The sequence below is a fragment of the Balearica regulorum genome, chromosome 2 (assembly GCF_011004875.1).
Source record: "Balearica regulorum gibbericeps isolate bBalReg1 chromosome 2, bBalReg1.pri, whole genome shotgun sequence".
NCBI classification, from domain to species: Eukaryota; Metazoa; Chordata; class Aves; order Gruiformes; family Gruidae; genus Balearica; species Balearica regulorum.
The window spans coordinates 4,304,260-4,327,170 of record NC_046185.1 but is presented as its reverse complement, the minus strand read 5'-3'; the positions used below and the strand labels follow the sequence as shown (position 1 = coordinate 4,327,170).

Genomic DNA, 22,911 nt, shown 5'->3' with positions numbered 1-22,911 from the left:
TAATGCTTTCCATTGTCCTTGCCTAGTGTAGGGTCTTTTATTCCACATTCCCTCCTACCCCTGGACTTTCCACTGAAATGCAGTTACTCCTCATATTTAAACAATTCTTAACTGTACTCATAAGTTCCTCCAGTTTGAGGTCCTACGTGAAGCCACAGAAGAATATATCAGTGTATTTGTCCAAGATCCTCAGAACACTGACCACAAGACTAACAAATTCTGGGAAATTTAATGCAGGTTGCATTTCAGAAAGTGTGGGCTATTCCAGTACTATGCCAGGAAGATGATTCATCAATTACTATTTACTCACTGGTTACAGACATCTCAGTTTAGACTTTTGGAAGGTGCCAGTTACTTTGCAGTAACCATCACACAGTCTTGTAACAAAGATATTCCTTGAGCAAACATGACCAAAAATAAGCCATTAGGAATATAACTTTGAGGACTAATATTTAAATATTTAAACTTCTAATGAAGATATATATACAGCATACGCATCCATCTTCACTTTCTGCACACAAGACCAGAGCATCTTACTCCCATATCCTATGAGGCTTCTGGAATCCATAAAAGTAGAATGGTACAGTATCTTCCACCATACATTAAAATTATTAAAATATATTCCAACCAGGTAAGACAAGCTTCTCCTGTATTTCCCCATCCTTTGAGCTACAAAGTCTAAGCAGACCTACATACTGTACCATGTCAATCAAAATGTGTTTAACCACTTAGAAGAAAAAAAAAAAAAGCACTTTTTATGAAGTCGGATTACATAATGTTTGTACTAGAAGGATGCATATTCGCGTCTATGCACACAGTGTGACTGAACTCGTATCCCAGGACAAAACCCCCCGGGGCAGCAAAACTGGCCTAAGAAGTCCCCACACTGCAGTTCACTGGCCCTTCAGTTGTGGCAACAAAAACTCTTTGTGGGCTAGCAGATCATTAAGCGGTGAACCTAAAAATGAGCCTGAAGAAAAAGATGACATGCAACCCAACACGCTGTTCTACTAAAAATACAGCACGGGAACAGCATCTTGAGCACTTCCTCTTGCCGATACCCTCCTTTGAGCTGTAATCTCAGCAGGTTTATTGCATGTATTTTGTTCTTCCATTCAAAAGCATTTTTTTTTTTTGTCTGGGCATTTTCTCTTCCCAGGCTCCCTGAGATTCCTCAAATTCTCAGATTTGGTCACCTCAATACCAACTTAATACTACAGTTTGCTTTTGAGCTAGTCAGACTTTAAATCACATGACAGAAGTTAAAATAACTTACTGAACACAAGTGCTATAAGCTGAGTTTTAAGTTCCAAATTTTGATCTATAAGCATTAAATAGCTCAGAACAAAAAGGACTCGAGAAAGCATTTCTCTACCCACTCAGAATTAACACGAGCAGTTGAGATGGCACTGCCTAGGATTACTGAATTATGGCACAAACAGGTATTTATTCAAGTTCTTCACAAGCACCTTGTTTCCATAAAGCTTTTTCTTTCCACTAGTCAGCTCCTGCATGCATCGGAGTCCATTTGCCTCCTTCCAGTAGTTAATACAGTGTTGAACTCGCATCAGGAAGGGAAGGGATGTGATTCTTTTCCCTTGCTTTTGCATCTGAGGTTTCAACTCAATCCTTCACGGACTATTAGCTTATCATAAATATGAAGTTAAGTACTGTGTGTATTAAAAAAACACACATTCACTTTTCATAACACAAGTTCAGAGTAAAACCTACAAAATACAGGTTTCAGAGTAGGAGCAATTATTTTAATTACAGACTAGTAATAAAATGTTTAATTGCTGGCAGACTCAGGCAAAATTGCATTCAGGAGAATTTAAAAGTTTACATATCAGTTCTTATTCAGAAATCATTCAGAACATGTGTGTTGTATTACAGACTAAGGGTCATGGATAACTCCTGCGTAAGATGGCTTTGAAGTCTCTAGTGTTTTCTCATGCTTAATTTCCCCTCCTGTCACTGTCTATGAAGGATTTAACTCCATTTCCCTAAACAGCTCATTTAATATGCAGTTACAGGATAGCAAAATGAGGCACAGAGAGGAAGGCATTACATCAGACCAGAATGTTTTATGATGCACTGGGGCAGCCTGCATACACAAGCAGGCTGACACCAGGCTGGGAGCATTTGTCACTGGAAAAGATGGAGAGGTAGGACAATAAAGGATATCTGAGATTTATCCCATTTGAGCGAGACTCTTAAGGGATGACTGAAAAAGTTATTCTTGAAATGGAAGATGATGGGGAGTGAGCTGATAATTTAAAAGACAGGAATAATAGATGATACATGGAGGTAGACTTTGAAGCTATAATTGACACACATAAGAACAGTATATTTTAAACATGCCAGAAAAAGCAGTTACAATATTCAAGTGCAATAGCAAGAGGCACAGTGGACAGATTTTATCTAAAGGAACAGAGAATTACTGTTCCATTATGCCAATTTTGTGGTAAGCATAACGCTAGTCCTCCTGCAGCACTTTCATTTGACTCCAAGTGCATGTTTAATACAAGAGCCAGAGAATAACAAGAGCCTCAAAGGTCATCCAGTTCTTTCATAAGTCCTGCTAGGTTGTGTTCATACTCATTTTAGACCAATGCAGATTCTGCTGCTGCTTTTTCCAAGTTCATTTTGAATTTGGCAAGTCTGAATAGTGGCATTCTTCCTTATTGAAAAGGGAGACAAATTTGTTTACCTGCTGGAAGTAAACATTACAGAAGCTTTTATGCAGCAAACTCCAAAGTAAAAGGCATCTAAATTAAAATACCAAAGAAGGCATGCTCCCATGCACCTGCACAATTTGTTTTTCATGTTTGTTGGCTAGTAAAACCAAACCTTAATTGACAATATTTTTATTTGTAGTATTTGAATATCCATAGTAATTTCCAATACATTCCCTTTACTCATGTGGTTCAAAGGCTTTATGGTGTGAGGAGTCCACCTAAGAAACATGCCAGCATTATTACATTTTTTAAAAGAACTGATGAATTAGGCTTACATTTTACCTGCCATTCAATCAGACTGTGTACTAAGAGAGCTGGCATCCCTTCCTCAAACAGATGTTGAGGGGCATGGTGGTAAAAGGTTTCTGAAAGAAAGCTTCCCTTTCATCCGTACCTTTCTGACCATTCAGCCACAAAGAAGCTAAATCAAATAATTTAAAAACCTAAAGTGGCACCAGACAGCATTTACCTCAGGAAGTTGAGACCACGTCTCCCATTCTGCCACGCACTTTCTCTATGCTTCCCATAAAGTTTTAAAAGGCATTTTCATGACTAAAAGAATAAGGAAGTAGAATGAAGAATTTCAGCCACGGAAAAGGGTTCATGTTGGCCATTGTACAGAGGTTGGATACGAAGAGAAGTTTAGATACAGAAATATTCCTGATCTTGCAAAGTATATATGGGAGGAGGGGACTCATTACACTAGCTCTTCTTCAACCTAATTGCACGTTTTACTTTGACCTTTGGCCACATTGCCACAATAACAAAACCTATAAAGTAGTAGTTAATATTTCAACAAAACAGGCAAGTAATATATTCTGAAAACTAATCTGTAAGCAAAGTTTTATAAAAGCTGCTCAAAAGTATTAACAGATAAGATTACAAGCAATTTACTATCTAGGCATAAGTCATAACTTGACTACGTGAAGCACAAAACATGTTACAGGCTTGACAAGGCTATATCACAATAATCCTATGCCTCCAACAGGTAGTGATCACAAAGCACATGACTCATCGAAGAACCAGAGGAACATTACCGCCTTTCGTCAGGGTTTTCCAAAGAAGAGGAAGAGTTCTTAGGTCATATTTGCGGCCCACAAAATTCAGTAGTTTTCCCTAGCAAGCGCTAAGAGGCTAGAGGTGCACAAAAAGCTCACGCTAGACGATTATGCAACACAATGCCTCAGGCAAATGACTTCTACCATGCTTCTCAGCATGTTTTGTAAGTTCAGGACTTAGAGGTTGACAAGCAATGTTTTTACATTTGTGGTATCATCTGGAGGTCAGAAGACTGGTAGTACACCCATCAATCCCAAAATAAATGGGGTTAACAGTCATCCCGCTCAAATCGTTTAAGACTGAACTATTTTTACTGCATGTTTCCAGATATCTCTTGCTTCCAAGGGAATAGGAATGTACTGTTCAACAAACAACTCTATTTTCTGAACCAGTGCCCAATCATATGACTTTACCTGAAACTTGTTGCATACTCCATAGCTTAATTAATCACACACATACTTTATTAAGCAGTAATAAAGCCTGGCAAGTAGATACAGTTAAATGGCCTCAGCTGGATACCAGGAGAAAATTTCAGTTCTTTAGGAGGGCTTCCTCTGAAGCTATTAGGCAATCCTTAAGGCATTTATTGGTGTAAGAAACAATTTATTTCAAGAGGGTAGGTGTGCACTAGTTACAAAATCCAAGGTCCTGAAGGGAAAAATAAGCACACCTAAGAAAAACTGGAGTGAACAAACTGAAAAGCATGGAAACAGTTCTGTCCAAACACTCTTGAATATCTAAAGGAACAAGGTGAAGGATTGAGCAGAGGGAAACTACACCCCTTCTCTCATCCTGGTCTTTAAAGTTTATTGCATTAACTTCCAATCACTTTTCTAGCCATCTCTTGTCTTCAAAAGCTGCCTCTTCCATTATCATGACTTTCTGCTACATGCAAGTATACAGACTTTATCAGAGTCTCCTCAAATCATAGTGAAGACCTGCGTTCAGTTTTGCTTCACAGGAATTGTTTTCCAGCAATGTAGGAAATACTCTGTCTCAAAGATTCTACAGTTTAAAGGAATTCTACATTTTTGATGCTGAAAAGAAGGACAAAGACACCTTGAGCCATCGCTGCGTACAAAGGTCTTTTCATCACTTACCACTAACTTCATCAGGGAAAATAGCTAAGAATCAATTCTTACAGAATTTAACTAGGCTTTCATGATTCTGGTCACCATTGTCACTGCATCACTAACATCCTAATGTGACATTCTGCATGACACATTGAGAAAACCATAAACAAACAAACAAGGTGGGTGTGCTTCTATTTCATGAAATATTCAAACGTTTGACTGGAAAAAAAGAATTGTAAGAGTCCAGAAGCTGAGAGTCTAATAGGACAAGTCTTTTTTCTTTTCAGTCTTAGACCTTACCCCCCTTCAATTCTTCAACGAGTACATTCCACAGACATACATACTAGTAACCTTATTATTTCACATGTGAATCATCTTAGGCTGGCAAGCCTTTAATTGTCCAGTCCTTCAATTTATTTGTGAAATACTTAACTTTTCTTTCTGCCAAATTGGTTTATGCTAAGGTTTTCAAGTAATCTGGCTAGCTGTTGGAAAAGTTATCTAGACGGAGTTATATAGCTTTAATATTAGCATTGGAAAGAAAGGCATTCTGAGTTTATCTGGCTTTTCCTCAGACTAATATTTGGCTGAACACTTCTACCCCCCATGTTGCAGACAAACATCACTTATTATTCCTTCTACAATTAAATGCAAAATGGACACTGGGTTCTGCTTCAGCATCTCACGGGCTTGCAGAGTGATACATCGCTTGGACTTGTGCCTTTTCACGAGTAAAATGGCATTTGTCCAAGGATAATTACTAATGTTTTGAGTTCAAATCCTCTGGTGCTCCACCACACCAATACAGCAATAGCATGCTGCTATGAAAGAGCAGCTCTTAAAGGCAAGGCTGTCCTTCATCCCTCTGCAAGCACAGCTGCACCACCTCACAAAAGTTTGTTGATTCTCAAAATATGTTAAAAATGATTCTGTAAGATGCCGATCCAACCGATTTTGTATAGATGACTCCCCCATGATTAATTTTTTTCTACAGATCTGCCACAGGGAGAGTAGCTTCCACTACAGAGGTAGTAGCAGCTGAAACCAGAGAGATACTCCTTGCAGTAGAAAACTCATCACAGCTTCAAACTTTTGCTAGGACAGCCTGTTTTGCTAGCAAGGCTAGTTTTGTTTTACATTCAGCTGCTTGCATAGGAATATCACATAAAACATGTTACCAGCTTCTTATATTGCTTACGCTATAGGTTTCTCAATCACTTTACGCTGGCATAAACAAGTACTTCCTCTAAAATCAGCAGTCTGTTCTTCCTTTTCTTTGCCCCAGGTTCCTTACTCCCACCCCTTCCTGCACAGCCACATAGGCGTCTAAGTAGCAAACCGGGCGGTGTAACTGATCTAGGTTGAAAACAAAGCTGACAAAACCATGAAAACCACCCAAAAAATCCTTTATAAAGTCAGGTTAGTTTTATCTGATTGCATGACTGCATGGATATATACCAACATAATGGGGAAAAGGAGGAACAGGAGCACCTAGAACTATTACTTCAGGTAGCCATACCCAAAGCCAGCATGAAATGGCAGCTCAGAGAAAAGTTGTCACCAACTTTTGCAACTTGCAACTACAAGGTCACAAAACAGACTCACCTGCCCAGTTCAAGACACCTCCTTTTCAGAAGGATCTTCAGTCACGCTGTGAGAGCTATCATGTATTCTGCCACCTAGTACTTGCCAGATGCAAGGCAGAATACCACTTGCTTAGCCAACAGGCAGCTATTTTCTCCCTGGTTGTTTTGCAGTTCTGTTGCTAGTTATTAGCAGCTGTTTATAGTAACAGAACTGGCCACAGGGGAAGTTTCTTTGGCCCACGTCAAGATATTGAAGTGTTCAGCCACAGCAGTAGAAAGAAAATCATCTAGAAAACATACCTGGAGTTTTTGGCCCAGCTGGACAAATGCGTGCAACTACTTTATCCTTTACTGAAAGTTCAAAGGGGCTGTGTCCTTCCGTGGTCTGATTATGTTGTTCCTTCGTAAAAGTTTAGACTCAAAAATTCTCTGACTTTCTAGAAGCACCATCATATATAAGTGAGTCATGAGGCCTTTGGTTCAAAAAGGCAGCAATTACAGGCAGGTAGTTGTTTAAATTCCCATTAAGACTTCTCATATAGTTCAATGCAAACACAGAAAGATTTTTAGCTACTGCTTTCTAAAAACAGAACTGTATTACCCCTATCAGAGGGGAAGTCTATACTTGTTCAGGAGTAATTTGGAAAAAAAACAATTATACCACATATTACTTAACAACAGTCCTATATGTGAGCAACATTACTCCAGATCCTGAGAGGAAAGTCAACCTCTAATTTTAAAATAGTCTTACATTAAACTGGACTAACCTGTTTTGAATCACTAAAGTCTGCCAAAGGAAAAAGGTTAAGGCTAACTGGGTGCAATAAAGAACCACATTTGACATGTCCTAACATTTAATCCATCATTCAGGTAATCAAAGGCATTGAAACACAACAGCATACACCAGCTTGTTCTACGAGGATACTGTGCCTAAGCAACCCTACGACTGACACTGAATGAAGGTTCAGATGAGATTTTTAACAGGTTCATCTTGAAACCTGAGATTGGTTTAAAAAAACCAAACAAAAACCCCAAAAAAAGCCACTGGAACCGGAACAGTGCTTTTGCATCATGACCTACTTCTGAGGCTACCATGCCATTTAGGCTGCCAAAGCAAGGTCTGGGAGAGGGGAAATCATTCTGTAGCACATTGCTAACGAAGACAATATGGAGCAATCCATGTCACATGGAGAAGCAGCATTTTTTTCACTTCTTGCGCTGCAAACTTTTGCCTGCCTTCAGGACTCTTCACACACTGTAATCCAGTTATGTCTTTTACAACCTCTGCCTTGCTGTTGTTTAAGCCAGGGCATAACTTTTGAAAAATATACTCATCTAAGAGAAGCAAATGATTCTGGCACCTCTCCTACTATTATGGCTGACCATCTTACATCCTCAACTCCCCCAAGAAATCCATAAAAATATCCAGAAAACAATCCCTGCAAAACATAAGAGCAAGGGTGTGTGCCGCATCATTTTGAAAGGGTTAATGAAGACTTGTTGCACCCTTTCCTTGGTATGTATACAAAATTCCAGAAATTATTAAAACGTGACATAAACAGGCTTCTGACTCCAGTCCTGCTAATAGTAAATCTTCCGTAGGGTTTCCTGCCTACTTCTTTCCATAAAGCTTGGCCTTGACTAGAAGCCCCCTTGCTTTCTTGCGACCCACTTTCCACCCCATTCCAGCTTACTCAGAAAATGACTAAGATTTTTGGCTCACTCTGGAAGATGTGGTGATGCAGCCACAGATGGCAATCTGTGCGTAACAGACACCCCTGATGGGCTTTTTCTTGCCCAGATATTGGGGGAGGAATAAAAAGCTTATGACATAAGATGAAGAGATGAAGGTCCTCATGACACCATGGAAGACGTCTTTGTAAGACAGCACTGTTTCCTCATTCTTTATATTTTGGGAGCAAATGTAATTTTCCCGAGCCTGATTATATTACAGTGCAAAAGACGTAGGAAAACATGGGTCTTTATGAAATTACTGAAACAATTCTGGGAAGCCATCTTTTTAAAAGGGATCCAGAATTTAATGTGAGAGACTTTATTCAGTGTATTATTGGATATTATACTGCTCCCTAAAGGCACAGGCTGTTACTAATATTAGATCAGATTACATTGTTAAATCACTGCTCCTGCTGCTTTTAGTAGGAAATACTTCATTTTCTTAAACTAGGGAGGTAGCATTATCTGATTAAGCTTATTTTTTGTTTTACTGCTACGTAAAAAAACTTCATATGTGCTCCCATTACCCTCATGTTCATTAATACAGATACATTAAACAAGTAAACAGCTAAGGTGGTATGAACATAAATAGCAATAGAGAAGCCTTCCCATCTAGCAGAAAACGTAGCAGCTGGGACCAGTGATGCCAGTAAAACAGACACTAAGAAGCAGTTCCACACTACAGCAAAGACAGACAGCTGGGTCTCCAAGTAGCAGGGTCTACCCCCAAAATTAGATACAGGTTAAGGGCAAGATGGCAAGCTGGCACAAGCTAAGTATGGCCTAGCTTAAACATGCCCTATTGAAAGATCCTCAAATTTTTAAACCATGTTGAACATGAGAGTCATTTCCCATCAGAATTAAATTGATTCATTCCCTCTGCCTCAATGAGGTAGGGCAACAGAGGAACACAAAATTAAGGCTATCATCAGAGAACATCTTAATACATTACCAAGTGGATTAACTGGAACAATCTTACCTTCCTGCAGAAGGACGGATAATGTCTAACCCAGTGAGGTTAGTGGTGCAAGAATAATCCTAACTATCAGTACATCATTGCCATCAGCATTTTTTTTGCAAGTTCTTTCACCAAGGCTGTCCTGATTGCACAGTGTGGGATTGCAACCAATTGCAAATTACTCTCAAGAACCAGCAATACTTTCTATAAGAAGTTGAGACTAGTGTTTCGCATGAATATTCATCCATAAAAAAGTCAAGCCAGGACCAATTACTTAGTCTATATATGCAAAGTTATTGCAAAGTAACATTCCTTGCAGATGTTCTTGTACCTATGATGAAAAGCGCAATATTTTCATATACTGGCATTTCAACTAATTATATTCACTGCTCTGAAAATTCGCAGGCTGGTTTCTTCAGGCTGTAGATGCTTAAGAAACCCAAATACTGCCAGAATATGTATTAGACAATTACAGAAGCTATTCAGTAGATCAAGACAAAAAAAGAGCACAGCGTAGATCTTCATAAGCTGACAACTTCTAGCATATCATTAACGTCTGCAAAGTCTAATTCATTGGAATTATCTCCAATTACCAGTCCCTAAACGCATTACCATCATTCAATCTCAGAAAACTCTGTTAAAGTAAGCTTTTGAAAGCATCCATAGAATTTTGTTCACCCCCTAACAAAGAAGGAGAAGTTAGGTTTTAGCTGGATTTTACTAACTCTGAGGAAATAATTACTCCCTCTGAAGAAAACCAAAACAACACAGAAGAGGGTTTCTCACATTTCATATTCTCTGAATGGTTTGTAAACAACTATATATAACTGGTTATATCATCTTGCACTAAATATTCTCATTTTGCCTTCTTTGAATGGACTTGCAGATCAACTGGTACATCATCACTGTGATAGCTTGTTTACATCCTAACCTTCAGTTTGAGCTCACACTGATTCAGCATGATTGCTGAAAACTATCTTTTGTCAGCGTAAAGGAGAGAGATCCCTTCCCTTCCACCTCTTCCCCACCCCAGCTTCACATAGCTTCCCTCCGGCTGGGCCAAGTAAAATATTGTAACATCCCCGATGAGTTGTTAAATGGACCTGACTACTCTAATACTGACAGAAAGAAAGGTGTTCAGCGATAAAGTTTTATTTCTTTCTTACTTCCTCCCTGGCATGCAAGGAGGCCTGCCTCCTAATGCAACCGTGCTGCAAAGGTGCAGTAAAATAGCAGCTTCTCAGCCACATGACCCCAAGTCTGCGATGCATTAGGTGGTGCCAATAGAGGAAACATCTCTTCTTCTGGAGCACTTCTCATATGAGGAAAGGCTGAGCGCGCTAGGTCTGTTTAACCTGGAGAAGAGAAGACTGAGAGGGGATCTTATCAATGCTTATAAATATCCGAAGGGTGGGTGTCTAGAAGAAGAGGCAAGACTCTTCTCATTGGTGCCCAGTGTCAGGGCAACGGGCACAAACTGGAACACAGGAAGTTCCATCTCAATATGAGGAAAAACTTCTTCGCTCTGAGGGTGACCGAGCACTGGAACAGGCTGCCCAGAGAAGTTGTGGAGTCTCCTTCTCTGGAGAAATTCAAAACCACCTGGATGCGATCCTGTGCCACATGCTCTCCGTGATCCTGCTTTAGCAGGGGGGTTGGACTAGATGATCTCCAGAGGGCCCTTCCAACCCCTACCAATCTGTGAAACAGCTGTCGGTTAGAGCAGCAGTGTTATGGTGTAGCACCTTTGGTAAACATCTTCAGTGCCTCCCTTGTGAAGCCCAAGTGATTACAAACAAGTGTTGAGAAAGCACACTCCATAAAAAGTATAGCTAGAGCACTCGAGTAGATCCCTGTTCCAGTTTTTCAGACAGTCCCAAATACCAGCATGACAGACATGTTTATGTTCATTGCCATGAAGTACAACTACTTGATTTAGTTTCTGAATTACTTAAATAAACATTTGAACTGACCTAGCAGTGATGCATAGCCCATATATTTTAAGCAAGATTTAAGATAATCAAAATTAAGAATCGCATCTTAATAATTAATAAAATTAAATAAATCTTAAGAATACCAGAGGAATAGTGTTGGGCCAATGATATGGACAAATCAGTGCTCAGAAGGGTCGCATTCACCACACCGATTTCAGACCATATCTACAGCATTTAGGAACAATATAGTAAGAACTTCCACAACCAGTACTTTAAGCAAAGTACGTGAAACATACCATTTAAGAGTTACACCTTCTAGGAGAAAGAAATACAGGTAATGAACAGAGAATACTTGGGCCAATACAGTATCTTTACAAACCATCTATTTTAGAACATTTTAGCACAAATAATATGATTTGGACAGCTGGTTTATAAGCAGCCCTGTAGAAAGCTGGTGGCCACATTTAAGAGCAGCTTGATCAGGACATATTTTGGTTTTGAACTATGAACAAATGCTATTTTAGTAATGTGTTTTGCCAAGCTGCAACCCTGTTAGAACTGGCAGGATAAGATATTTACTCACACACACACTAAAATAATAAGAAGCTACAAGTGCTTGGCAGTTGGACTCAATACATAAAGACCTGCTAGCAGGGAAATATTTAGAGGACACAGACCTCTTCCATTTGTAACTTTGCAGAACTATGAAATACTTGGCAAAGGCCTATCAGAATTTGGCATTTTTACCTAATTTGGGAATGACTGTCAGCCACTTTTATAAGATGCACGAACTCCAGCATCCATGCCACTGTAATAGCATATGTCTGCACCACTATACGATGAGACTTGCAGCAGCTCTGTACCAAAGCTGAAGCGCTTTTATTGTCTGCTGTCATGCCAGTGCAATCACTACAGCAGTTCTTATAGCTGACAGTCACTTTTGGCAGGTGAAAATGAAAGTAAACACATCTCACAGTCTAGGTTTAGTCCTGTCACATTCAAACAATTTGATCATGCTGTCAGTCCATCAACTTTTCCTGCAAAATATACAGCTGCCATCCTTCAAGGGAAGCTTGACATATAACCAAAGGCATACCTTAGGGACAAAGCTGCACTGTGAGATGAGGCAGATCTCATCCATGCAACTGTAAGCATTCTCGTATGATCTAGAGCATAGATCTTGTGTCCCTTTAAATCCCCACAGAGACATTTTGCTGGAGCAGAGTGGTTAAGAGGAATCAGTGTAATGGTTTCATCAGCTGCACTATAACTATTTGTTACAAGCCAGCCAGGGCTACCACAAGCAGGCAATGGAGGCTGTGGGGATGCTAGCCTACATTTAACTAGCTTGAATATGGGTTGGCCTTACAAACTACTATCCCCCCAAAAAACCCACAACACAGCAAATGCTGTTTGAAAAGCATATAGTCTCACAAACATTTTCTGTTGGAGGTTACTGTCAGACATGCAGCCTTAAATTACCTGAAACATCCTCAGTGAATCAGTCTTACACACTAAGGCATCTTTTCTTCAATGTTTGTGAGACAAAGTATTTTTGCAATGGTTTCTACTAGACTAGGTCGACTTTCCAGTAGAGGCAGCATTTCTTCACATAAAAAGGGTATTTAAAGTCAACAAATCATAGCCAACATTAATTTAGTTGTAAGATTCAAAGTGATTGCACTTGCCATTTTCTAGATGGCAGGTTGCTGGCATGAAGAACATGGTAGTGCAAAGTTCAACCTATACGAGCATGATTGTTTAGAAAACAAAGCTAATCTAGTGGTTATTTCTTCATGCACAACTAATTGCATACCAGCTAGACTACCTTTTGAGATCATTCTTGGAGGCAGAATGAATTTGTGGTCAGATAGTATCACAGGTATTTCTGTAGGTAGAGCTGCTTTAATACTTGTAGGCACTGAAATCAGCATAAGAAGAGCAGGACAATGAGGGAAAGGCCAGAGTAGCATGATACTGCAGTGACACAGCTGAGTTGGCAGGTTATCCTACTAGACAACATCTAATATCCTCAGAAAGGCATGAGATCCTCTACTCAAAAGTACATTCACTAGAGTCAAACAAGTAATAGTTTTCCTCATTTATTACCCTGGATAGATCCTGAAGTCTCAAGCCAAGTGAGAAATTCAGTTGGGAAATAGGGAAAGAAGTAGAAAACCGAACACCTGACAATACGTTTGGTTTTGTGTCTTTATTGTTTAAAGAGACACCAAAATAAACATGCAATTAGTGAAAGCCATCTTCAGAGGAAGGAAAATAAGAGTCCATAGTCCCTATATATGAGTATATTTTCAATGTAAGTGACAGCTACAATTTACATTCAGGACCCCAGAACTGGTCAGGCAAATATATATGAAGACTTTGAGTATCTCCTTTACATTTTTTTAAAAATGCACACCAACTACAGCCTGAAAAATAGCAAGTGAAATTTGTTGAGTGTTGCTTTGAAGGATAAACAGGAACAGCAGTGTCTTGCTCAGAGAAATCTTTAAGATTAGTCTAACATATACCTAACATTAAGGGACCTTCTATCTCAGGGGCTATATGGCTACTCAGAGATCAGAGGAAGAACTGACAGCTGATGAACGAATGCTGCCTTTAACACTGAAGCTATCTGCTTGCGCATCTCAGTTTGACAGAAGCCTTCTATAAACTATTAGGCCATTCTTGAGTAATAACACATAGTATGGGCTTCATGAAGCTGGTTAAATAGCTCTCCATTCATCTTCTGTCATCCACACACCTTTATTATGCTTCTCTGTCTGTGGTTGCACCACTGACTTTTCCTCATGTTGCTCCACTTGCCTTCAGTTTAGCTTCACCTCTGCTGCCCTGCTTGTATGGTACAAGATTTTTAGCCTCTACTGTTCACTCTGGTTTAATCTTCTTTGTGGTTAAGCAGGAGCTGTTGAGAACAGGCATACCACAAGCTAGAGTACTGAGCTCTTCACTTTAACCTTCCATTTTGTTATCTGATCCTAAAAGTGTAATAGATGCAGAGTATTCACTGTTCCTCTGGAAAGCTGAGCCTGACCTTATAGTATTTTAGATGTTACCTTTCTAGCTCCCTGATCTGTCAGTCCTGATCAACTCCTGGTGGCTTCTACTTGCTATAATATACTAATTTCTTCATTTTCAAAACTGACTTGATGTTCATCTTCCAGGAGATGACAACTGTCCACAGCACCAACCCAAGCAAGGAGCATCACTAATGACATGCAGAGGTCAGATAAGTACGATGTGAGCACACATACACTTAGTTGAAGCTGTTAGGTGTTTTTGACTGGATAAGTGTCAGAAAGGGATGCTTTATTTCAGTAGTGCAGAGGAAGTCATGGGCTTACATCTGTGGGGGAAAACAGGAGGACAGTCATAATTCCCACAAAAGCATGAATTGAAGTTGCAAAACCAAAGTCATACTTGACTGAATACCACATATTACCTAATCTCATCTTTTCAAAAGAGTTTTAGGTCTTCAGATTATTTCTTTAAATAACTGCTCTACTTTTAACTGAATACTTTCTCTTATCAGTTTATTCTGGTACAAGATAGTGGCTTGGCTTCCAACCCAGTTCCCATGAAGATAGTTAACACAGGATTCCTTCCTCTAACATCAGCACTAGCTAAGTTCATTTATCACAGTTGATAAGGGATAGCACATTTGGCCCCGGATTATTTTGCTGCTTTGGGCTGGTTCCCTCACTGTTTACAAGGTGTTTATAGGCAACAGTTTGTTGGAATTAACAGACTTGTCATTCAGGTTAAGGAGCAACTTGGTTAAGTCCTTGAAGAGCAGACAAAGTTGTTACCTTGATATAGTGATGTACATATTAGTCCTAAATATTTGAAGTGTTACACTTGCTTAAAATAACTGTTACGAGCAGTCAAAATATCAAGTGAATGAGGCTTTGACAGCGGGCAAAGTTATCTAGGTCATACTACAGTGACATTAATTTTGCCTAGAATTTCAAAAAAGCCTGTTGCAAGCACTTTAGCATATTGGATGGCTTGTTACAGGCTTTCTCTGGTTTCAGTTAGAGACTTTTAGAATCAATTCTAAACAATTGTCTGAATGTAGTCACTCAATAATTCTTCCAGGAAGAATCCTGTTCTGAAACATGAAGATTTTAATATATTAGCAGCTATGTAGGATTTCACAGGTCTTATTAATAAGCAGTAGTAGGTGCCATGCATCCCTATAATTAAGGCTCTGGTAACCTTTGATGAAGCCACCACAGAAGTGAATAGGACACTCAAATGGATTTAGGGAACATAACAGCTTCCACAACTTTTGCTATGAAGAATAGCTGACTCCAAAATAGTATTTCTAAGTAGGGTTTCAGGAGCTTTCTAGTGTTGGTCCAGAAGTATCATCAGCTCACACACTGAGAGCAGGCTGACTGAACAGAGATCTGTAAGGACTGCAAAGGACAGTCTGAAATAAAAAACAAAGTGACCAGCAAACATTAAGTCAAACACTGCTCCTGCTAGCAGGTTAAGTGGAGAAGGGATTACACATTTTTCAGGGAGACCTGTGGATTAGAGCAGAGAAGCAGAGAACCATTTAATATCCTGTTGAAAGCAGATTTTCTTACTTTTGTCCTAGTGTTATACTAGATCACCTCACATGACTAATGACTCCTCTTCAAGCACAACATTTAACCTGAACACTTCAGTGAGCAAAGCATGCTGTACGTAAACAGATTGAGCCAACTAAAAAAGCTAGGGGAGGAAATAGAAGGGACAAGAGTCAGGAGACATGACTGAGTCTGAAGGGCATGAGATTATTCTGCTTATTGAAACTTACTGTCAAGCCTTTGTTTAAAATTTAAAAGCTGTTGAAAGAACAAAGTAACCTCTCCTCCATCAGAGAAGTAATGGTTGGCCCAAGTTGTAACCAGGATAATAGCATATTCTCTACATGCTATCAGCAACAGAAGTGTTATTATCCATCATAATAAAACCAAAAAGCAGCCTCACTCTTTCCTTGCCATACTCACTGGTAACTCTCAAGGCTCTAAGCTGAGGTGGGTCCTTGCATCTTCAATCATGAGCACACATGCACAACTGCCTAGCTACCAGGTTCCACAAAGGCACAGGCATTGGCATGTGCTACATGTGTAGTTGTGTGCCTTCAATGATAACACAGGAAGCCGAGAAAAACTATTCAGTTCTTGCAGCTTGCCAACAAGAAAGTACCTTTAGTATTTGACCAAGAAAGATCTTAAAGTTGATGTAAGTTACTGGTCAGCCCATGGAGGTATTTGACATTCTACATTTTAGTCACTTGTCAGAGTGAGGAAGCCCTTAGGATGAAAAGTTTCACGGTTGTTGAAGCCTATTTTAATGAAAAGTATAACTTGCTCTTCTGGGCTGTATTTTATTTTGGCAGCTTTACTAAGAATGCTATGCTTAGTCATTTTACTTTTCCAATTACATTACCAGGTTATGCAATAAACTAATGTGTTTACTGTTTGAACAATAACCTGACAGATTTTTTGAGAAATAAGATTTGATTAAAGCAATGTGCAGTTAAGCATAGTATATACTTAAATGTTTTCAGTTTTAAGTGCTTAAATAGACTTGAAATATCTCAGTGTTGCTTTCTGTAGCAGTCCAGATTTAATCGACAAAACAGGGGCAGCACCACATCCCTGTTAACTCATTTAAGTGAAATGCATTTATTGTCCTCTAAGATCTTTAAGCTTTTATTCTAACATGAGACTCTGCCCTTATTAGACAATATACCCTTATATTAAAGCTTGGGGAACTATTACCAACACATCTCCTAGAACACCTCTAGTTCAGACTATTTTTTCAAGTACAAAGCAATTTTCCTGAGAATGCTTGAAGCACAGAACTGCAGCAGTTATCCCATTTCCTAGAGGCAAGATCTCCCAAATCGTTTGGACTGCAGAATTTCTGCATGTAATGCTGAAAGCTTATTCCCTACTTAAAAATTGTCTTTTGTAAGCCATGGTATATATATGCAGTCTTACTACAGTAATTGCTATGTAGGTACTTCAGGCTTTCTCAAGTAGATACATTTGACTACTGTCCACTTACCAGCCTAGGGCTTTGTCAGTGAAAAAGCCCCTAAAACTTCAAAGATCAGTGAAAGCCATCAGAGGTACATCAATTACTAAATTCCCAGTAGACAGAATGAGGTTGTGATCCACAATCAAGGCAACTTGTTGTCAAGTTCACTGAAGGATCCTGCAAGTGAGATATTTAGAAATACCTACCCAGACTCCTTACAAAGCCACCCAGACAGCAAGCCTGTTGACCAAAAGCTTCTGAAAGAGGCTGAAGTTAAAAGGAACAGTGTAGCTATTATTGCACCAATGATAAATTTAGGCATTCATTACAACCAGTTATTCAGTAACCAGCCTTAACACAGAACTGGAACTGATCTCTTGGAAAAAGTGTTAATTTAGGAGCATAGTTAATGAGGAAGAGAAAGCTGCTAAGAGCAGCTCAAGGAAATACTCTGCAGTGTTGAGCTGCTAGAATGAGCTGAAAGTTTGTAGTCTAGTGAACATGTATATTTAGTAGTTTACAGGAAAAAAGTGGTCAATAACAGCAAGTGTAACTTTCCATGAAGTGACTTGTGCAGAGGTAGGAAGATGCAAAGAAATCTGTTCAATGACTACAGAGTCAAGTTTATACTGAACATCTGAGACATTACACTTCACATAGAGTGGTATTAATTACATCTAGCCATAAACAAGCTAAGAATACCCTGAAACAAAGTAGTAAGGCTCTATCTTAAAAGTCATCACACCAAAGACTATTACTTGCCCACAAGTATCTCCTACTGTTCCTACCTAGTAAAAGAATTCCTAACAATTTAGTATCAAGCCCACTAGATGAATAGGCATCTATGGAAGATCCTAGCACAAGATTCACTGGATGGGAACCCAAACTCTTTTGTATACAGCTTAACTGGAGACTACTACACAGTTGAAAGGCCATGGTAGATATACTTTTAGCTAGCATTCCAGCCCAGCTCATGTTCATACAAAGAAGATTAGAGATCCCACTAGCACTACAGGGTCAAAAGGGGTTTTTTTTGTTTTACAAATGGCACACTGAGTTGTCACACAAACTATCCTAGAGTCACCATCTGGAAGAGGACACACATTATCTTGTTCAATGCCATTTCTCCGGTAGACCAAGAGATCTACTACTGTGCAGCTGCACATTGGGAGTTTTGAACAGACCATACCTGGAAAACAACAAATTGGAAAGGTGCTTTAAAAGCAAAGCAGCAGAAAAAAAGCTCCAGCTGTAAGGCCAGCAATGACTGTAAGAGCACAAAGGGTCCAGTAACTATCAGCTCACTCCCCTTTTCAGCCCACTGAAGGACCTACATGGTTTGACTTTAAGGCAGTGACAACCAACGTGAATGACAGTCAGAGCCACAGAAGTGTTACGATGTTGGAAATAGTCAGGGTAACTCCCATACAGAGTTTAAGCCTTTTCCCTCTCTAGACCAAAGTTAGGAGCAGAACAAGAGCCAAGAAAAACAACAAGAACACACCTACATCACGAGCCGACTCCCCCAGATATATTTCAGACAGCAAACAGGACATGTGCATTAGATGTGTTAGAGCAAGCTGTGCATTTGTTTTGGGTTATTTTTTGAACTCTTGGGAATTAGCTGGCCAGCCACACTACTCTAAGGAGCAATAGTTCAGACTGTCAGATCACTCCTCTGGGAGTACCCAGAGCCAGACTGCAGAGGCCAGTGTACTTGCTCAGATATTCCCCTCGTAAAAGGGGAGGAGTATTTTTATCCTGCATGCACTCCTCCTCCCTCCCCACAAAAAACCCACAAAACCCTGAAGTTCTTGCTACCTGGAAGCAAAGCTCCAGCATCAAGACTATTTTAACCATTGATTCCTGATCCTCCTATTGTACTACTGATAAGCAAATTGTAGGTTAAACAGCACTCAGATGAAGTGTATTCTGGAAGACTGCTTGCTGCATGTAAGTGATGGTAGGAAATTAAGTGGCACAGAAATCTGACTGTTCTGTAGTCATCGCTTGTTGAGTTAAGCCACTGTTTTCTGGATGTGGTCCAGGAAGACTGATCATATCATCTTCATTCTGTCCTTGAATATAAGTGTGACATGCAGTTGTGCTTTTGTAAGAGAACACTTTGGGTTCAGCCTCCAGTTAGATCATTTATTTATCTGGCACTGAAGGGTGATAATGGCTTGTTTTCAAGTCTCCAAAATAAATGAACTATACTGCATGCAGAAGTAGTCCAGGCCAGCCAGCAGAGGATAGAAAATATGCAGGGTCAGCATAACACTGGTTTCAATTTCAGTTACAAAAACATTAGTGCTCTCATTTAAAACAAGATGAGGAAGCTAGGTTCTCTCTGCTCTGCTAAAAGCACCAGTCTTGCTCTCCTCAGAACATTGATAAAAATCCACCTCAGATATAGTTTAGCAAAACAATTCAGGGGTAATGCTTTCCTGCTGCTGTTTACACACTAAGATTTTTAAAAGCATCTTCAGTCTATTCCTTAGGGCTAAGCTTTGTTTACCTCATGCCCTTTTATGCCTTGCTACATGAGTAGCAGCTATTGACTGACAATTTCAGTCTTGCAAGGAAAGTAGGTCTCAGTCTATTCCCAGAGCACCTCAGGCCCCCAGATTAGTCTTCATATAACACTGCAAAAGAGACTGCTAGTCAAGCCTAAAGCATCAAGCCAGCCAGGTGTCCTAAAGGTAAAGAGACTAGTTTAATAGTCTCTATCCTTCATAGTTGGGAGTCCTGGAAAGCAAGTCTTCCTCAGCTATAACGGGGTTTTGAGAGTTTTATTAGTTGTCCATGTTGTGGAGTCCAACTTCCCATCACCTATATATTGATATTCATGTTTGAGCACACTACTTACCCGTAAGAGCCAAACTAAGGTCAGAAGCAGCTCCTAAGGCAAACAAAACCATTACCCAACAAAAGCCTTGTGTCCTGATGCTTGCCAGAATCACTTGCCCAGGAGCAAGTTTGATGAGAAAACCTGGCTGCTTCTCCAAGTTGTTATAATGCAGTATGCCAGCTGCAGTCTAAATGACTTTACAGCACTCGTTGGAAATACCAGCACTAAGGGGCTTTAGTTAAGCTACTGTGTGCCAGTTTCCCTAAGATGGCAGTTTGCAGCACACAAACCACTCAGTGACTCAGACACTGCAGTGCTGTGAATCCAGTGCTGAGATGCCTAACGTTCAGCTTTAACTTGAGGCAAATTCAGTCTCTGGCAACTCTATCAGAGGTCTAGATTTAATAGTATGAACTCAGCTCTTTTTCATGCAGAGTATCTTATTCGGCTTAGAGGAGTACACTGTGATACAGAGGCATAACAGAATAACCAGTTTATTCAAGATAGGAGTAACTATTCAGTGCTAGGATTCAAGGGACCCTCAGTCCCAGCTGGAGGACATAATATCCTTTACCAGTGGAAGTTTTGGGTGGTTACTCCAAGTAGGGCTGTGACCCAAATGCAAGATGTGTGGGTAACTGATAAGCTGCTGACCATAAAACAGTCACCTGACTAGCAGCAGCAGCTTACTGAAGCATGTAAATTCTTTAGTTCACAGCACAGAGGTCCACAGCTTAACAGTGTCTGCTTCCAGGCTTGGTTTCTGGGCTGTTCAAGATCTCCTGTCTGAAGGGTGACTCTAACTGAAACATCAGCTATCTGTCAAGCTACACACACGGTGTCACTCATCCTGACAGCAGGCATTCTGCTTCAGCTTTCTGGCAACTGGATTTGCCAGAATCATTTGTATTTTCTGCTTCTGTATGGCAATTTAAATCCACAGTTCAGCTACAAAGTTTATTAGACTTGTTAAAGCAGTTACTAGGCAAGAATAATGCTCTTAGGAAAAGTATTGCTTCAAACACTCCTATCAGTTTAGCACTGGTATATTAAACCAAGTGACAATCATTGCACTATTTCTCCCAAGTTAACCACACTGTTGAAGGGAAGCTGTTTACTAAGGCTGACAATATGCTACAAGTTGAAGGACCAGGAACTCTACCAGAATGCTTATCAAATCAGTTATGTCTTCTCTAATGGAAACAACTGCACACAAGGCTATGCCATTGTCAGTGTAGTTTTGATGAATCTTATGCCTATAGCTGAAATAAGTCACAGCCTGGGATCTTGCAAGTATTACAGGTAAAGTTCATGGGAATGACCCTCGCAAAACCCAACTGCAGCACAAAACAGTTCATGTTACCAGTTACTCTGCAAACTGCTAAAGCTTCCTTCTCCATCACATGACAGCCTCATCACTTCCACAGCAGCTCTCCTGGCAGATCAACTGGAAAGCCCCATTTCAACTCCAATAGCTTTGCCTCTGTTCAGCATGCTTTTACACTAACCATCACATTAAAGCCAGTTTGAAAAACAAGCTTCAATTGCACTTATCTCAAGCATGACACCACTGCACATGCACTGTTTTCACACACTGCTCTATCATTCAATGCAAGTATTTTAGGGTGGCTTCTACTGTTAGGAGTAACAGCAGAGGTACAGAACTGGCTACCTACTCTAGGAGTAGAAGCTTGAAGTTAGGAGGTGTTTAACCAAGAATGACAGCAGCACATCACAGGCAGTTTACAGATTAAGCTAGACAAGATCAATTGCTACTGTGTAAAGGAAATGTTTCCTTAAATCGTTGCCTGCTGAAAGTACAGAAGTGTTACATGCAACTATTCACAACTGCAGGCATCATCTAGCAGCTAGTAGGTAATTTCCACCATCAGCTTCCCACCTAGGCATTTATAAGATGCCTCTCAAAGCTTAAACATCTTTTCTAAGCTATTCAGTTGGCAACACATTTTGACTCCAAGAAGATTTTTCACTGGTGAAATACTCTGCAGGTACCATCCAAAGTTAGTAGCTTTTAGGAATGATCCATCTAAAACAAGTTTATACAGGGATAGAGGCAGAGTCCACACATTCCAGCCTAAGCACACAAGCAGAGCAATATTAAATTACCGAGACCTAACTTTCTGGCTGTCAGTGAATCCAGGACTGGAGTGAGTTTAAAGGTAATTAACCTCTGAGGTCACAGCCTTGTGAGGTCGATCCAAATTCAGCCTGCTTTCTCTAAGCTCCTCAAAGTCTGTATTTCCGCATTGCAGAATAAAGGCAGTTGCTTCAGAAAGCTCCTCAAATAGGCTACACATTTGTTTCAGTTTGAAAAATTTAGGTCACATGTACTTAGACATGCAAGCATGTGTATTGTTTCAGTCAGTTACACCATGCTTCATTGGAAGCCACATAAATATTCCACTTGTGTCACCCCACTGAAGAGGCACACGAACAAAGTTGCACTTAATGAATTTTGTTGTAACACAACACAGTAGCAGCAAGTTCACCAGCTATGTCAGTCTAACTACCTTCTCACCACTAATGAAGGACACCTCCAGAAGACAACATCCTCCCTTGTCAGTTTGTATAAGTGTACCTAAGACAGACTGAATTGCTAAGTCATTTCAGCTTTGAGGGAGAGGGCTGCTTTCAATTGCAAGCAGTCCCCATAGCATCCAAACAAGATCATGTCAGCAAATACTGCTCATTGCTTTCTCAACAAACTTCCAGAGCACAGCAGGTTCCCACAGGAGTTAACATGCATTCTGCAAGAGGGTTATCTATAGAACCATACGTTTTCAATTTTACTGAAGATGCCTCAGTTGTACCTAACTGAGTACAAGAACTCAGAGAGGCACGAGCCAACCCATGTAAACTGTCCTCTGATATTACAAACAGCTAACTAAAATAGAAGT

The 22,911-nt window shown here is 39.9% G+C and overlaps 1 protein-coding gene and 1 long non-coding RNA gene across 9 annotated transcripts in view; one reads left to right on the top strand and one right to left on the bottom strand.

Moving 5' to 3' along the window:
* The window catches only part of LOC142600292 (uncharacterized), a 429,271-nt gene that overhangs the window by 317,268 nt on the left and 89,092 nt on the right, over positions 1-22,911 (top strand). The window lies entirely within an intron of this gene.
* Positions 1-22,911, bottom strand: part of SLC45A4 (solute carrier family 45 member 4) — an 87,760-nt gene that overhangs the window by 39,188 nt on the left and 25,661 nt on the right. Inside the window, exon 1 of one of the 8 annotated variants that reach the window (XM_075743244.1) lies at positions 6,476-6,541. The exons of 6 other annotated variants lie outside the window; for them this stretch is intronic. The gene's annotated coding sequence lies outside the window, so the exon portion shown is untranslated. Of the gene's footprint in view, positions 1-1,469; positions 1,584-6,475; positions 6,542-22,911 lie in introns of those variants that run through there. One more of the 8 variants, XM_075743246.1, reaches the window with a different exon arrangement.